This window comes from Podarcis melisellensis (assembly GCF_964234715.1).
Source record: "Podarcis melisellensis genome assembly, chromosome: 6".
NCBI classification, from domain to species: domain Eukaryota; kingdom Metazoa; phylum Chordata; class Lepidosauria; order Squamata; family Lacertidae; genus Podarcis; species Podarcis melisellensis.
In genome coordinates this window covers 80,152,332-80,162,112 of record NC_138538.1, presented here as the reverse complement: position 1 = coordinate 80,162,112, position 9,781 = coordinate 80,152,332, and the positions used below count along the sequence as shown (strand labels likewise).

At 46.2% G+C, this 9,781-nt stretch overlaps 1 long non-coding RNA gene across 1 annotated transcript; it reads left to right on the top strand.

Moving 5' to 3' along the window:
• The first annotated feature begins 2,479 nt into the window (after positions 1-2,479).
• LOC309373313 lies at positions 2,480-6,169 on the top strand. Its single transcript, XR_014169970.1, has 2 exons — positions 2,480-2,647; positions 5,983-6,169. It is a non-coding gene; the product is annotated as an uncharacterized lncRNA (long non-coding RNA).
• The last annotated feature ends 3,612 nt before the right edge of the window (positions 6,170-9,781 follow it).

Genomic DNA, 9,781 nt, shown 5'->3' with positions numbered 1-9,781 from the left:
AGAGCCCTAGGGTCTGTGGTTTAACCCACAGCACCACCCGCGTCCCTAATCCTAGTATAGTTCACCCCATATCATGGAAAGCATGCTAAGGGCAGTATCCAGCTTGCAGAAGTGAGCTTTCCCTTCCTCTCCTATCTCCTGCATCCTCCAGGCACTCTCAGAATTACCTCTGGGGGTTTGGGGGACCCTTTGGAGCTGAGTTGGGTGGGGCAAGGATGGGAGCAAGAGGAGGGTTAAAGTGGTGTTCCTCTCATGGAGAATTGGATATAGCCCTAAATATTTCAACAAGACTAACAGCTTATGATCTCTTAAGGCTGCCAAAAGATGGCAACGGAAAAGCATCTTACTCAAAACGCTCAGCTTGGAGTTTTGTTAGTCAAAATTTGAATCGGTCTTCAGTCGTCCACTTTGATTTTTAATAAAGGTAAAGGTAAAGGTAAAGGGTTCCCTGACAGTTAAGTCCAGTCGTGAATGTCTCTGGGGTTGCGGTGCTCATCTCGCTTTACTGGCTGAGGGAGCCGGCGCTTGTTCCACAGACAGTTTTTCTGGGTCATGTGGCCAGCATGACTAAGCCACTTCTGCCAAACCAGAGCAGTGCACGGAAACACCGTTTACCTTCCCGCTGGAGTGGTACCTATTTATCTACTTGCACTTTGATGTGCTTTCAAACTGCTACGTTGGCAGGAGCAGGGACTGAGCAACGGAAGCTCACACCACCGTGGGGATTCGAACCACTGACCTTCTGATCAGCAAGTCCTAGGCTCTGTGCTTTAACTCACAGCACCACCCACGTCCCATTTATTTGTAATAGAACCCCTATAACTTTGTTCTCAGAGTGGTTTAAAAGATGTGCAATTACAGTTCGGACTCTTACACAAGAAAAGCACTAAAACCAAGTATAAAGGTTGCAGCACCAAGAATAATCTCTAAAACATAAGCTTAGCAGCTACAGCAACTGCAAAGCAATATGAAACCAGCTAGGTGGTCTTCTCTTGGCAGAAGAATGAACATGGACTAACAGCTCCCTTTCCAACCAAGAGCGTTAGGATCTAACCTGGCATAACATTTAATGTTGGGGGTTTTGTTTTTAATTTTTTTTTAAAGATAGTGCATATAGTATCCACTGGTGGGGCTGATAATTACTGGGGTAATCAATGGCGCCCACAGGGCTTTCCTCACATTGCAAATAGCAGCTTCAGAAGAGGGATTATCCTGAAGACTAAAAAGGTAAAGGGACCCCTGACCATTAGGTCCAGTCGTGGCCGACTCTGGGGTTGCAGCGCTCATCTCGCTTTATTGGCCGAGGGAGCTGGCGTTCAGCTTCCGGGTCATGTGGCCAGCATGACTAAGCCGCTTCTGGCGAACCAGAGCAGCGCACGGAAACGCCGTTTACCTTCCCGCTGGAGCGGTACCTATTTATCTACTTGCACTTTGATGTGCTTTTGAACTGCTAGGTTGGCAGGAGCAGGGACCGAGCAACAGGAGCTCACAGCAAGCTAAATTTGTCCTCCACATCAAATAATTATTAGCCTCCTGTGCCCTTCCTCTGCCATTCCTGAGTCATTCATATATATATGACTGGGGAAACCCAGCCAGATGGGCAGGGTATAAATAATAAAATTTATATAGCATTTGTTGTCACAGCCAGGTGATTCTTTGATTCAGTAACCGGATACTTAACTCTTGCTCATTGCATTTGAAAAGAGTTTTTAACTTTTACAGTACTCAGTCAAACCCACAATACGTGGGTTTCTTTTTCATCCACAACACGGCTTCCTTTTGTAGTCCGCTAGAGTGAAATTCTATATACTGAACGCTTGGCTTGCCCTTACCTATTTAGGCAAGTTCTGCACCCAGTTCTGAGCTTTTTTTGTTTACCAAATGTCCTCCATGCCACATTAAAGCGGCTGTAATAGTCTGCGACGTGCAAATTATGATGCATCATCTTTAGTTTATAAAAACTAAAGCCGGCAACTGGTGTCCCAGCCAGCTTCCCTTGTGAGCCATTGCACTCCTGGACTGATTTACAGTGGTACCTCGGGTTACATACGCTTCAGGTTACACACTCCGCTAACCCAGAAATAGTGCTTCAGGTTAAGAACTTTGCTTCAGGATAAGAACAGAAATTGTGCTCTGGCGGCGCAGCGGCAGCAGGAGGCCCCATTAGCTAAAGTGGTGCTTCAGGTTAAGAACAGTTTCAGGTTAAGTACGGACCTCCGGAACGAATTAAGTACTTAACCCGAGGTACCACTATATTATTTTATTTGAATGAATGAATGAATACATACATACATACATACATACATACATACCTACCTACCCCCCATCAGTGTTACATTGTTGTTATGGCGACGTATTTCTGGTATAATGCACTTCTTTCTTGCGCATGGACCTTCTCCCTGGCATGCGCTTCCGTTACTATGGTGACGGTTGGGCATTCCTTTCGCCCCTCCTTTCAATGGTAGAGCACCTTCTGGTGTCTTGAGCATCTGTGTGTGGCGACAGTAGATGGCTGCGGGCACCGGGAAATAATAGTAGTGACAGAAACTTGCAAGCAGCTCCAACCTGCCAGCTCATCCATCTATGGAGCCAAGTCCGTGTTGTGTGGTACGGGCGGCTCGATCAGGCTTGAGATGTCTTGCAGAAAGTAAGTCGGTCCAATTTGGGAAATGTCTGTGAAATGCAGTGCATGTCTATGCAATGCTAGGAGATCACAAATTCAGAGATCAGATTCTGAATGAGATGTGGAGGGGGGAGGGAGTTGGAGAGAGAAATTCAGAACAGGCACATTTAACTAATTTACACTTTCGGAGGTGGACACGCAAACTGAAGCACGGCGATTGTCTGGGATTGGCGCTTCTCTGAATTTTTCAAGGCAGCTCTCTGGCTAAGTAACGTGGGCAGAAATGCACAGAAAGCGTGCACAGAAATGCCCGTAACATACAAAAATGTGTTGCATTATGGGAAATTGCTCTGAGGAAGTCTGTACATCAGGTAGATTGGATACAGAAGTGTGTATCTATGGAGAATTTTTCCGTAAAATGCCAATGAATTTTTGTGACTATTTTTTTTAAATGGAACATGTGAACTGATTTAGAAATATGTAGAGCTGAAGAATAGGACACGGGTGGTGCTGTGGGTTAAACCACAGAACGTAGGGGTTGCCGATCAGAAGGTCAGCGGTTCGAATCCCCGCGACGGGGTGAGCTCCCGTTGCTCGGTCCCTGCTCCTGCCAACCTAGCAGTTTGAAAGCATGTCAAAGTGCAAATAGATAAATAGGTACCGCTCCAGCGGGAAGGTAAACGGCATTTCCGTGCGCTGCTCTGGTTTGCCAGAAGTGGCTTAGTCATGCTGGCCACATGACCCGGAAGCTATATGCCAGCTCCCTCGGCCAATAAAGCGAGATGAGTGCCACAACCCCAGAGTCAGTCACGACTGGACCTAATGGACAGGGGTCCCTTTACCTTTACTTTTAGAGCTGAAGAATGGAAAATGAGAAACTGAAATTAACAAATGACCCACCCACCCAGTTCCTTGCTCAATACAGTGTGGAGAACAGGCCTGGCTCTCAACATAGCATAGGAACCATAGAGGCTGAGGTCTTTTGGCACCCGCCAATAAAATATTTGAGGGGGCTGGGCCCCTCAAAATCGATGGGCATTGCCATTCAAATGGTGTGCGTGTACTGCGTCATGTGATTGATTATGTGGAATGGGGTTTACTCGGGCCTCTCCAATATCTTATTCAAGTTGGCACCCCAACGCCATAGGATTTTGTTTGACTGATGTAGCCAAGTGAACAGGCATTAAGTCACCATCTCAGAAGCTGTACTTTCTTCTGAGTTAAAATTGGAGGCACGATTCATTTGTTTACCCCCCAAAAGCTGACTTCTTGAGTGTCTACGAGGAAGAATTTACTAGTCCCAGAGGGGTAACTTACTCTCTCACATACACTGGGGTGACTGTCAGGGAGGAGTGAGGCACCGTGTCAGTACAGCAATGTGGCTAATGGGAGGTCAGGTGTCCAGTGGCACCTCTTTTCATTGGCTGGCTCTTCATTCTGCTTGGTTGTAGCGGCAGTAGCCTTAGGTGGAAAGGGGAAGGTCTAAAACAGTTTTTCTCAAACTTGGGTCTCCAGTTGTTTTGGATCACAACTCCCACCATCTCCGACTACTGGTCCTTCTAGCTAGTATGACCTGGGCAAGAGACCCAAGGGCCAGACAGAGAGTGTTAAGTTGTGGGTGAACATATTAGACGACACAGCGATTCTTTAAACAGCTCTTGTTTATTCACAGGCCAGAACAGAACTGAACTGAAGGGTTCAGCCAGCCTGCTTATATAGAGCTCCACTAGAACGCAACAGTAACCATTTTCTGTAACTATCCAATCACTGAACGTCACTTTCGATCCCTTATTTGCATATGTGGACCTGAACTATCTACAGTATCCCCCTGCTGGCCCAGGGTGAGAACTTCAGTACATAGCAGAGAGGACATTTGGCCCCTTGAGGGTTTGCTATTCCTGACCTAGGGCATAAACCCTGGCAATGCAAACTAGTTTTGCGTGACCAAAGATATACAGCAAAATTAAATCTCAGAGTGCTTGGGGAAACATTAACGGAACAAGTCACCACTGTGAACATAAATTTCACAAGCTTCTGCAGCCGCATCTCACACCGCAAAACAGATTGCCCCTTACCTTGCAACTTTGCTATTATTAAAAACGACGCAGTTACTCTCGAAATCAACAGACGGAGTTCTTGATACTCTCTTGTTGAACCATTGCGTTCAAAATATATAGATGCTTTCTTTGATGGCATCTCTCTCTCTCTCTCTCAAATCTCAAAAACCAATTTGCAGCCTCCCCACCCCCCTCGAGCTGTCACCCTGCTCGGTGGCACATGGGACGGCGTGTCGCGGAAAGATGACCACCCCCAACCTGGGGCTCCCCAAAAGGAACAGCAATAAAACACTTTTTAAGGAATGCACTTCACAGCTTATTCTTTGTGAGAATTGCTTCTTTCGCCACAAACCTCCAAGCTGCTAGGTGAAGCAGAGCAGGGGCAGTTTCCCTGGAAAGCTTTCCTTTGTTGGAATGAAGGAGGGTCTTCCGTAATAGAGAGAAAGTCCGGCTTGTTACATGAACTCCTTCGAAAGTGAAAATGGAGTTCTAATAAGGATGGCTGGCCTGTGACTTCTTTCAGAACAGAACAACGAAGGCACCCTACTCTTGTTGAACATCATCTCGCCATAAGCATCTGGTGATGTGTTACACACGCCATCTTCTTTTAACACACCTGGTGAAACCCCAGTGGGTTTTTTTCCTTCCTTTCTTTCCTGGTGCCAAACGGCAGCCCCATCACATGATTACGCAGCAGCAGTGTTCAACGGGGCCAGATTTGTGTGGAGATGATATAGGATGCTGTGGCTGATGTTTCTTTCCTTGTTCCAGTTGGTATAAGCCAATTGCTGGCTACTCAGCTTACTCTTCGTTTGCGATTTCCCCTTTCTTCCATTTCTTATGCATTCTCTTCTTAAATCTCAGCTCATCTGTCAGCTCCTTATGCAATGCTCCCTCAGGCACCCTGCCCACTGCTGGGGTTGTGTCGCTGTGGCAGGTTCTGATGAGATCTCGTGAGATCTCATGGAAGTCTCGTGAGATTTCGCCAGAAGCCGCTGCATAACCCCAGTAAGCGAGGCTTTGGTGGGGGGTGTTGCTACAATTAAAACAAAACAAAGTATGATTTCACCTTGGCTGATCAGATCCAGCCAACCGATTTTGAGTTGATGCCTTGTGGTTGGATGGACTCCTGCTCCTCTGAGACCATGGGCTGACCTTTATTTTATTTTATTTTTTCAGGTGGAAAGGGTTGCCCGGGAAAAATATTCAATAGTATGCATGGCCTCATTAGGGCACAGACAGTCCCTCATGAGACAATTTGTAAAGAGAATTTGTTTACTGCATTCCTCGCTTTCATTACAGATTCCGTCTTTGGCAATCTCAGACGTCAGGCTTATCATCACTTCGTTTCCTGGAGGTAATGAACGAAAACTCAAAGAAGATCCTGATACAATCGGAAGAGGTTAACACTTTGCATATTGTACGGCTTTCAACTATATCTACCTCTTCAAGCCTTGCGTGGGGAAATTAAATGCCTCGTGTAGATGTCTATAGGGTTAAGGCTATAATGATGCAACACAACGCAGCTAGTTATTACAATTATGTGATGTCACAAAAATCCTGGGATGCAAAGGGATCCAGTTAACCTATAAATGTCAGTGTTGGGATACGAGACTCTGGTGAAGGCTTAAGGAAAATTTCTAGAGGCGGAGAGGAGGGCAGGAAGCCTCAAAGTAACAGATGGGCAGAAAAGAGTCACACACCTACATGATGTATGAGAAAAGTGCAAAGCTTATATCTTTGAAGACAGCACAGTCTGATGGTGGGCGAGCTCATCTTGTGTATAGTTTGGCACCCATGGAAGATATGCATCTCCTCTTACACTCAGCATCAGTGGGTGGTGTGTGTGTGTGTGTGTGTGTGTGTGTTTCTGGAGGAAGGGAGGCTGAGGGCAACTAGGTAGGCAGAGAGACGGGAGTCATTTTGCCAGCATCGTTCAGCCTGCCCCTTGGGTACCCAAGCTCAGAGTAATTGAATTGAATGAGGTCCCCAAGAAGACCAAAGGAACATAAAACCATGGCTGCATACACACGGCACGGATTTACAGCACATGACTCCCCCCAAAGAGCCCTGGGAGCAGTAGCTTGCCCCCAAACTACAATTCCCAGCACCCTTCACAAACGACAGTTCCCAAAATTCTTTAAAGTGCTTTAAATGTAAGGTGAGCATTCAGGCCATTAGGTAGTTTATTTGGCCAGTAGTTCAGTAAATCTTTTAAGTGTCAGACCTCTGTATCTCAAAGACAACTGCCGATAAGAAGGTTTTACTCCTTCCTAGCGATCTTTTTTTGCACATTAGCCTGCTCGACATCGATGCTTTTTGAGCTATATAGAGCAGCTAAACCACACAGAGGATAACTAAGGCTGCAGTCCTGTATATTATTACTATTATTATTATTTATTGAATATATATATCCCTGAGAGTAAGTATGACTGAACTTAGTGAGGCTTACTTCTGAGTAGACATGCCTAGGATGGTGCTGTTTGACTTCTAGTGGGGTAGGAGAGCTGGGGGGGGGGATTCAAATATGACAACCAATGCAGCCCTTTGGTTTCAGATAGTACATGGGTAAGGTAAAGGGTAAAGGGACCCCTGACCATTAGGTCCAGTCGTGACCGACTCTGGGGTTGCGGTGCTCATCTCGCTTTATTGGCCGAGGGAGCCAGCGTACAGCTTCCGGGTCATGTGGCCAGCATGACTAAGCCACATCTGGCGAACCAGAGCAGTGCACAGAAACGCCGTTTACCTTCCCGCCGGAGCGGTACCTATTTATCTACTTGCACTTTGACGTGCCTTCAAACTGCTAGGTTGGCAGGAGCAGGGACCGAGCAACGGGAGCTCACCCCGTCCCGGGGATTCACCGCTGACCTTCTGATCGGCAAGTCCTAGGCTCTGTGGTTTAACCCACAGCGCCACCCGTGTCTCAGTACATGGGTAGACGAGTCTAAAAAACCCTGGAAATGAATTTTCAATAAGGAAATCAGTAAGGAAATCCTAACCCCCAACAACCAGTGCAGACATCACTGTTTACACTGGTCCTTCAATTCTCCTTAGTGCTCCAAGCATTTCATATACACTATGTCAGTAATCCTTTGGTTGCTACCTCCAACCTCATTCCACAAACCAGGTGGTGGTAGGCCAGGCAGCTGAAACATGGGTGCAGTGGCCTAAAGGCAAGGCTGGGATTTGAAGAAGGGACATTCTGACTACAGATGGGGGAGAGATTCAATTCAGTCAGGGCTGGCCCAGGACATTTTGGGTCAGACGGGGTAAGTGAGGGTGTTCATCAGGAACAAGGGTGGTGGTGGAGGAAATAAAAATCAACACTGGGATCTGCTGCCTCTGCAGATCCTGCCACCTGAGGTGGTTGCTTCACCATGCCTCATGCGTGGGCCGGCCCTGAATTCAGTTCACATTTAAATGTGACTGTACCCAGTTCACACTGTCCAGAACAAGAACTGAAACATGGCCATCCTTCAAAATTCTCCAGTTCTGTAAAGCAGTTCTCCAGCCATGTTCTTGGGCATAACAATGCATATACTGAGGTAAATGTGGCATAAAAATGCATATTTGAGTGACAATCACATTAAAAAATGCATTATGTTAGAGGAAATTGCTCCCCAGAAATGTTTATATTCCATATGAACACAAATATTGGAAGAGATTTGTGTTAAAATGCTGATGAACTTTCATGATTTATTACACTGGTCAACAACAAATTTGTTGTCTGCATTTTTTCAGATGATTTAGGACGAATCTGATGTGCTGAATCCAAAAATCACATTGGTTTTGCTCAATCAGGTCAAGTTTTTGAGCTATGGCCACATGTCGTTTTTTTACGTTTTTGTTCACATGTACGCTTGTGTGGAGCATTTTAGAAGAAGCTGGTGGGGGTAAAATGCCATGTCGAATAATTGTTTTGATTGCTCATTCTTGTATCCTGCAGTCCTATACACACTTCCCTATGCCTCCCTAAACTCATTGGGACTTACTCCTGAAGAGATATAGATAGGATTGCGTTGTTAATAATTATGCTATAGCAGAGCAATTCTAATTACAACCTGGGGTCCAAACGAGTCTCGAAACATCTGCTTTAATTCTCCACATCCTTAAGGTTACCTCAGGAGCCCCACAATTATTTCCAGGATTCAATTGCCAGATTACAACAGCAACCACAAGGTTGTTTCCTGGCATCGTTGGGCTGAGAAGCATGCATGCAACTGGGCAAAATGGCCTAGCTGTCACAAAGGGGCTAAATCTGTATCCTGGCTATTCTACATCTGATCATCTGCCTGAATACTTACATACAAGAGGAAAAAACCCTGCACCTGGAAAGTTAGATATCAGGTTTTTAGCCTAGCCATACCCCATTCTGTTAATTTTCCATGTGAGGGGAGTTAGAACAGCCTACACACAAGTTTATCACTGCAGTGGAAACTAGGAAATGGTAAATGGTAAAGGACCAGTGAATAGTTAAGTCCTGTCAAAGGCGACAATGGGGTTGCGGCACTCATCTCGCTTTTCAGGCTGAGGGAGTTGGCGTTTGTCAACAGACAGCTTTCTGGGTCATGTGTCCAGTATGACTAAATCGCTTCTGGCACAACGGAACACTGTGACGGAAACCTGAGCACACGGAAACGCTGTTTACCTTCCTGCCACAGCGGTATCTATTTATCTACTTGCACTGGCGTGCTTTCGAATTGCTAGGTTGGCAGGAGCTGGGACAGAGCAACGGGAGCTCACCCCGCTGTGGGGATTTGAACCGCCATCCTTCTGTGGGGTGAGCTCCGGTTGCTCTGTCCCAGCTCCTGCCAACCTAGCAACTCGAAAGCACGCCAGTGGCAGGAAGGTAAACGGCATTTTCGTGCACTCTGGTTTCCGTCACGGTGTTTCATTGCGCCAGAAGCAGTTCAGTCATGCCACCCGTTTCCCTAAAGGGCGCCTCCTCTGGGGCTAGTAAGCATGTCTCCACATTCTGCAAGAAAACATGTGCACGTTAGCTGGAAGCACGCATGCAAATGCATGTATTTGTGAAATGTGTTGCAGAAACATGCAAAACTGCATACAAAATGTGTATATGAGGGGAAATGTGTCTAAAAAT